Source organism: Etheostoma spectabile, chromosome 3 (assembly GCF_008692095.1).
Source record: "Etheostoma spectabile isolate EspeVRDwgs_2016 chromosome 3, UIUC_Espe_1.0, whole genome shotgun sequence".
NCBI lineage: Eukaryota > Metazoa > Chordata > Actinopteri > Perciformes > Percidae > Etheostoma > Etheostoma spectabile.
The window spans coordinates 721654-730262 of NC_045735.1; the positions used below are offsets into that span (position 1 = coordinate 721654).

Sequence of the window (8609 nt, forward strand, 5' to 3'; positions counted from 1 at the left end):
ATTTTGGGGAATTAAAAAGAACATTGCTATAGGAAAACAGGTCCATTTGACCCGAGGACAACATGAGGGTTAAAGAAATGCCAGTAAACCAGAGCTTGTTTTTCTCCCATCCCAGAATGCAGTGCGGACTGGCCAGACCCTCCTCCGCCGTGCTGTGGAGGAGGGTCTGGCAAAGCGAGACTAATATTGCAAAGAGGATAAAAAAAACGAAGTACTGTGCAGCCCTATTATACAATCAGAATTTTCTTTTTACATAAACATGTCTTAAAAAAGCTTTCTTATTCAACATGAAGAAGAATTCTGCCAAGACACAAATCCAATACGAAGCGCTGTGTCTAACATGCCAGAAATCCACACTAGATGCATTGATTTTATGTCTTTTTTTCCACACAGTATAGGCTCTTTCTAATAGAGAAATATTGATTATGCTTCAATCTTTTTCATCCCATAACTCAAAGCCACTGGTGTGCATTAGTCTGTGTTGTGCAGTGAAAGTAATGAATTGGATTGTTGGGAAGCAGCAGTATGAAAAGTGATATTGTACAAACGGAGGGCTTGGAAGGGGAAATATGAAAACCTCTGGCAAAAAAAGACCTTGGATGATTAAAGGAAGACGCGATTCTGCGAGTGTGTGGACGATGCAGCTGCTGCACATGCACATGCACGGTGCATGAAAACGCTTTGAATAAAAACAAATAGGTTTTCACTCATGCCCGGGGTGGAAAAGATGGCCGATCAGCAAAGAGAAGATGTGTTAAAAGCTAACGAAAAAATCCCAAAGAGAAAAAAGTGGTCATCTACGACAAAACGCTGACACACACACGCCCAATCTGCTCTGAGGCATTAAAGAGAATAAAATGTGCAACAATGAGATTAATGAAATACAGATGAGGAATAGGTAGACTGCCATACATTTTTCTTTCCACTTTGGTCAAAAATGAAGTGAGAAGAGAAGAAATGGTGTGAGCATTACTCATTCTGATGAGGGGTAATTATCCGAATACCCTCCCGTACCATTGGACTGTTACCTGCGTCCGTACAGGTTAGTCCTCCAATCAGACATCATTTAAACCATTTTACTGTCTGAACGGTGCTCACGGTGCCCCATCACTGTCACCATGACATCTCAGAGAGGGAGGACAGGAAGAACCACATGTAAAATGACTGAAAGTGCAGGAGATTTAGGAGTTCGGGGCAGCGGTTCTGTCGTCAGGGAGAGAAACAGAGAGAATATAAGCTATGACAGATTAAATAAAAGGACAGAGAGACAAAGGCAGATTGTGTTTTCCATCGTCTGTCTTTGTCTTTCTGTCCTTTTTTAATTTAATCAAGAGAAAAGCAAGTGCCAAGAATCACACAATTATGCAAAAATTGGCTTTGATTTTCTAAGTACTGCGAAAAAAGTTTCTTTCACTTGATTAAAGTGGATTTTGTGTTGCATGATTAATGCTTCAGTCCCACTGCACAGCAGTGCAGTTCAGACATAATAACAGCTTAACTTCAGCTGTCACATTTTCAGCCCGTCTAGATGTTGTTATTCTTTCCAATTAACTAGAAATGCTCCAACAATATCACCCCAAATTAATAACATTGCACTATTTGTCTAAATGAAATTCAGATGTTGGCATCGTCACAATAAAAACTCATTTTTGTTTTTGTTTTACAGATTTTCTGGGTATCAAACTTTCACCTTGTTGTAATTTGGGAATCCAGATTACCGTGTCTAAAATATGCGTGAAGGCTGAACGCAAATGCATTGAGTGGAATGAAAGAAAACAGAGAAATGTTGTAAAGCAGCGATGGAAACTGTAGAAGCGGGAACAGTAAGCAGAAAATGAGAAAAAGAAAGCAACAAAAACAAATGCTGCAGAGGTAGTAGTAATAGCCTGTTTGTCTTCGGCAACAAGTCCCCGCTCTCTCTATTACAGCCTGCTGCATTACATAAAGCTGCCTGACACACACACACAAACACAACACACACACACACACACCACACACACACACACACACACACACACACACACACACACACAAACACACACACACCCACAAAATCGCTGGTATTCACAGCACGCACAGCACACACTTGCACACAAACACTACGTTCAATAAACTGCGTCAGGAAAGAACTCTCACACACACACACACACCTTTATATATGAAATACACAAACTCATAGAAAGCACACACACACAAGTCCTGGTTCCCTGGCAGTGGATAACAGCAGTGAGATGTTTAGTATTCAGAGTGGGAAAGAACCAGAAGAGAGAGCAAGCAGCCTCTTCCTGACACCCTCAGAGAATGTTGCGTGCGTGTGTGGGTGTGTGTGTGTGTGGGTGTGGTGTGTGGTGTGTGTGTGTGTGTGTGGGTGTGTGTGTGTGTGTGTGTGTGTGTGTGTGTGTGTGTGTGCCTAATTCCCTAAAGGGGTTTTACTTACCCAAACAAACTCATGGGGTTGTGGGGGTTTAGCTGCGCCCTGAAAAGTTAAAGAAATTGAATTAGTCGACACCCTGAACACAAAGAATTACTTCATCCACTTTGTTCATGTTATTTAGATTTATTATAATGTACAAGCAAAACATGAACAAATCAGGTGCAGGTCTTGAAGACAATGTCAACTGTAATAATGAAGTACTGCATCACATTGTCTCCACCACACACACACACACACACACACACACACACACACACACACACACACACACACACACACACACACACCACACACACACACACACAACACACACACACACCACACACCACACACACACACACACACACACACACACACACACACACACACACACACACACACCACACACACACCCACACACACACACACACCACACACACAACACACACACACACACACCACACACACACACACCTTAGAGACCTGGCTGCCGAGAGAACACCAAAGCAATTTCTCTTAGCCTCAGTGTCCTGAGAGACTCAGCTAAAAGAAAACCATCCCAATTCAACAGAGAACCTGTTTAGCTAAGGAGGATGTATTAAGTTACTTAATATATAAATATATAAATTACTCAGTACTTTAGAGGCAATTCAGTCGGTAACTAAAAGTATTAAATTTGGTACGCAGCCCTACTGTTCAGAACATAAAGGACTCTTAAGACGGTCTGAAACCTGGGTGGCAGGCTGACATCTCCCAGTGGATGTAGAAACACCACCTGTAGAAACACCACCTGTAGCACAATCTGCACAACATCTGTTTTTGGTGGTATTTTTTCTCAATCTATAGCCAGTTAGTCTATATCATATATATATAAATAAATATACACACACACACACACACACACACACACACACACAGTATATATATGATCTCATTTTGGCCGAATGTTGGTTACTTTCCTCTTTCTTTGTGTTGTAATTTTAAACTCTGTTGGATTTCTGAGGACTATGGTTACCTGGTCCTCAGATCTCTGCAGGGTGAATCCAGACAGCTAGCTAGACTATCTGTCCAATCGGAGGTTTCTGTTGCACGACTAAAACAACTTTTGAACGTTCCACCGAAACCAGTTCCTTCCTGAGGCTGTTTTGCAGAGGCACCGATGCTCCATCCGGCGCTTATCACCACCCACGACGATTGTGATTGGTTTAAAGAAATGCCCAAAAACCAGAGCATGTTTCTCTCCCATCCCAGGAGGCTGTGTGGACTAACCAGACCCTCCTTCGCGGTGCTGTGGAGGGAGGTCTGGCAATGCGAGACTAATAGCTAGTTAACTGTTAACTAATAAAGATGGCAAGGCAGAAACACATCCTTTCATATCATAGTTAGAGATGACTAGTGTATGACTTGCCATCTTAGGAACAATGATTAAATAACCTTTGAAACGAGCCGCAACTGAACTTAAACATGTTACGTCTGTTGCTAGTTGCACCCAGTCTCTGCCCCCCCCCCTCCCCTTTGTCTGTTCTTGATTGCAGGAGTGAAGCCTGGTGTGCGGGAGTCAGGGGTCCAGCTGCAGCTCATCAGACCCAATCCCCTCTGCTTCAAATACCCGGTCAACCTACCACTCTTTGTCAGATCATAGCTTAGACACGACGTTAGTCTCCTCGCTGACTCTACCTTTGGATTTGTTTGTTTACCTCGCTTGTACTTATTTATTCTCTGTCTGCCACAGTTCCCGTTTACCTGACTCCTGCTTCCACCTTAACTACAGCCATCCACCACTCCTGCCCTCCACCCTGGCTAACTGGATTATCGGACACGGTACCACTCACGCTCTGCACTCTGGATACCTTTGGATCTGTTTTGGACTTGGTTCTTTTCATCTTTGTATTCCCATCATCGGACTGGATAAATAAACCTGTTTTAATATCATTCTGGTCTGTGTTATGTTTGCATTTGGGCTCAACTGGTTCCACACCTAACAAAACAGGCCGCACGACACCGCTGACGATGAGAGGGGCCCAGCTACTTAACAAATCCCCGACATCAGCAGAAACCCTGCCCTTCTTCCACTGGGGACTGAAACCTCAGACTGCATCTTGGAACCATTAAAAGATGAAAACTTGTGTTTCTAAAAACCACATAGCACTAGTTGATGTGTCTCGGGTTAGGGAAGCTTGGAGTTCCCTGCTGGAGCTGCTTCCCCCGCGATCCTTTACTGGATAAGCGGCTGAAGATGGATGGATGAATGAAGCAGTTGTACTCATTTGTTGAACGGGTGGTATTGTCATTGTTGAATGCAGTTATTATAAATCGCTTTGGGTTAAATGCGTCAGCTCAGTGAATGTGAAGTAAAAGAGGTATTTACTCGTTTGTCTTGAGTGCTGAACGTGTGTTTCAGTGCTGGTTACTTCCCAGAGTTAGACAGTGAAAATGCAACGGTGTGCTTTGGTCTGATTTATCAGCTTTAATCCTTTAAAATCCTTTAAACTGTCTGCACGTACCTAACTCAAGCAGCCATAGCTCTGTGTATAGTTTAAAGGAGAACCTTAGAAAGCGTGGGAATTTGAAGGTCTCCGCGGGGCTGACAGGCTTGCCAAGGCTTCATTAGCTTATTCACCAACCTGTCCGTCTCCCTGTCTGTCTGTCTCACTACCTGTCTGTCTGGCTTTCTTCTTACTGAGACGTGCCTGAGCTTGAGATGGGAGCTTCGGTCTTCAGAGAACAAGATTGCATTATCGATCCGTGTGCACAAACGAAAGAGAAAAGAAAGAGTACGTACGTGTGAAAGAGAGACACAAGAAACGAGAAGCATGATGACAGAGAAAGAGAAAGGGGTCAAAAAAGGGTGAAAAATAAAACACCCAGAACTGAAGCAGTCGGCAGACAGATGAAAGATAGCTCCGTAATAAGAGAGAGAGAGAGATGAGTGTGTTTCCACAAAGTACATGGAAGGATCTTAAAGATTCACGTCTGTATTATACTGTTGTTTCACAGATTTGATCAGAAAGTAGCTTTTTTTCCCCCCAAATAAAGGTTTTTTGGCCCCGATGTTACAGATTCTGAAACAATACTTATATTTACATCTGAATTTAACATGTATCTCACACTTCAGCTCAGCACAATCATCCCCCAGTATATGGTGAGCAAACTGCCCCCCCTTGGACTCAACACACCCCCCCCTGTGTAACTGGCTGCTGGATTTCCTCACAGTCAGACCCCAGTCTGTGAGTGTTGGAAAAAACACCTCCAGTGTCATCTCCCTCGGCGCCGGCGCCCCCCAGGGACGCGTACTGGGCCCACTGCTCTTCACTCCGATGACCTATGACTGCCGTGCACCAAAAGAACAAAAGCAATTAAAAAGGCCGATAAATGCCAATATTCTTTGGGCTTTCAGGCATTACTCGCACAGGAATAAGATTGATTTAGCAACGTCAAGTCAAAGTCTGACTGCTTCACGCGTTTGAACACCAGACTCACGTTCATGTGACCGGAATAGTGCCGCTGGATAATCATGTGTCAGAGCTATCTTAAATTGTTTTAATTAAAAAAAAAAGCTATTCCAAGCAATATTGTCCTAAAAGTCAATATCTAGACTCATACAATAGAAGTAATCCCTCGCAATCATCACAAATGACCCACTAGAAGTGTGTGGTGGTGTCTCCATCTGCAGAGACCTGGCCCTCTGCCTGGATTCTCTCTTTTCTTTCTTATTACGCCGAGTGCGGGACGTTTTTGGGCATTGGCAAAGAGACAATCAATGCGAGATTAGAGCCATGAACAGCCTCTGTGCACACACACACACACACACACACACACACACACACACAGGCACACACCCACACACAACACACCCACCCCACACACACACACACACACACACAACACACACACACACACACACACACACACACCCCTTGATTTATCACAGCCTCGTAGAAAGTGTTTTTTTCATTGCAAGGTGACAACACAAAATGAGCAACTATAACTCATGTTGTTGTGTTATTGTGTGAGCAGGTGCGTGATTGGTTTTGTGTCCTGAAATTCCTCATACCCGCCATCCATTGTTTACTGTTGCACTCTTAGTTGTTCTGTGTGTGTGTGTGTGTGTGTCTATGTGTGAGAAGGGAGGGTTAGTGCATCGATGTGTTTTGATCTTGTTTTTCCTTTATCTGTCAACCACACTTCATCTCCCTTGTCTTGTTAATATGCTGCACACACACACACACACACACACACACACACACACACACCACACACACACACACACACACACACACACACACACACACACACACACACACACACACACACACACACACACACACACACACACACACACACACACACACGCACACACGTGTGTAGGAAAGCTCAAGGAGAGAAGAAAATTAGCCTCTAGTGTCAGACATTGACAGTAATGAATGCTAGTCAGCTTACATTTATGGAAGTACACGTTGGTCTGCTCAACTGTCCATCACTACTTCAGCCACAGAGACCGGGAACAACAGTGTGGCCTGTTACAAGACGATTGTTATGTTCTATCAAGCGTACACCGGGGGGGAGAGGTGTTCAGAATTTCTTTATCAGTTTCCATAAAAAAGGGTCATTAGATTACCCTGGAGATCCAGGTTTTCATGTTACAATATAAAATAATTAGTAATAGAGCTCGCAGCAAGGTGCTATGTAAACATGTCAATGTAAAAAAACACAAAGAAAGTCCTTCTGTTGTCTTCAAAACACTCTGATGAATGATATTCATGAGAAAGCTGCAACACCGACATCCCAAATCCTCACATGTGGTGCACGGAAGAAACTAGAGCAGACAGCGCACTTCTCTGTGCAATTTATCAAATAAATGTGACATTTCCAGGCACAGTCTGCATCAGACGGCAAAAGACAATGCGTGTGACCAGACATGCTCGAGACTGTGAGAATGTGAGAAATGTCACCCATACAAGGTGTTAATAAATTATATAGCTTGCCAGTTTATGGACTATTTCTGCTTTCTGATAGGACCACAGCTTGTTGGCAGCAGGGGGGTGACTCCACTTTTTATATAGAAGTCTATGGGAATTAACCCTACTCCTAACTTTATTTATTATCCAGTTAAAACAATTTTCATTTTGAGTTTATGGTCTCAATCGCTACTTTCAAGTGTTCAATACACCATGATGTTCATTTAGTAAATTATGGTCCAATTTATTTTAAATAGACAGTAAAGCAGGGGATGCTTTGGGGCGTGGCTACCTTGTTATTGACAAGTCGCGACCTCAACGACTTGTAAATCAGGATAGAGTGCATCCATGGCACGGGGTCCGTTTAGATAACTATGAGGTCTTTGAACCTTTCACTGTTTCAGTTAAAGTAATAAAGTTAATTTGAACATTTTGGTTGACTAAAAATGTCTTGTTAATAATGGTCAGTTGCACCTTGCTAACCAAGCTAGCTAGCTAGCTAGTGCTAGCGTTAGCTGGTAATTTTAATGGAAACTTTTCCAACTGGTTTGTAGGTTTTCCTCTTATTGGCATTCCTAAGCGTAGGACGGAGCCACGGTGCCGCTGCTAAATAGCCTCAGGAAGGAACTTGTTGTTTTTTTAGCGGTTAGCTCAGCTCCAACCTCTCATCCAAATATGGTCACTTCGGACTTTTGGCTCCAAAAACACAAGATGGCCACAGCAATGCCAAACTAAAACAAACCACCAAGGGTGACGACATCACTGCGGCTACGTCCACTTCTTTTATACAGTCAGAAAATGCTACATTTGGATAAAGGCCTTATTCGGAATATCCAAACCGAATTTGGTGTTAACACGACCTGTATCAAATTCGGAATATCAAGATCACGATCAAAATCAGCTTTACTGTCCCCTGAGGGAAATTTGTCTTGGGCATCAGTGCTACATAAGACTGCTGTAAACATCAATAACACAGAGACGTTACACTCACATACAACACACAATCCACCCTACATTACATTACATTACACAAGAATCAATTACCCTCCCCTGTCAATCACTGATTACCAAGTCAGTAAAACCAGTGCTGATCTCCAACATTTGAAGCCTTCAGTTCGTATTGATGATTAAAATTATTATTTTACCAGTACAGTAGTTATTTGTAAAAAAAAACGTTTATACAGTATGTTTAGTACTTGTTCGTTAAATCAATGCTTGGGCCTGTAAAAAGGTTTTGT

At 42.9% G+C, this 8609-nt stretch overlaps 1 protein-coding gene and 1 long non-coding RNA gene across 2 annotated transcripts in view; one reads left to right on the top strand and one right to left on the bottom strand.

Annotated features, from left to right (window-relative positions):
• Positions 1-8609, bottom strand: part of slc8a2b (solute carrier family 8 member 2b) — a 227318-nt gene that overhangs the window by 131796 nt on the left and 86913 nt on the right. The window contains 1 exon segment of the mRNA XM_032504578.1: positions 2438-2476. The gene's annotated coding sequence lies outside the window, so the exon portion shown is untranslated.
• Positions 2302-8609, top strand: part of LOC116672759 (uncharacterized) — a 16950-nt gene continuing 10642 nt past the window's right edge. The window contains exons 1-2 of the long non-coding RNA XR_004327623.1: positions 2302-2312; positions 8528-8533. This is a non-coding gene — a long non-coding RNA (uncharacterized LOC116672759). The remainder of the gene's footprint in view (positions 2313-8527; positions 8534-8609) is intronic.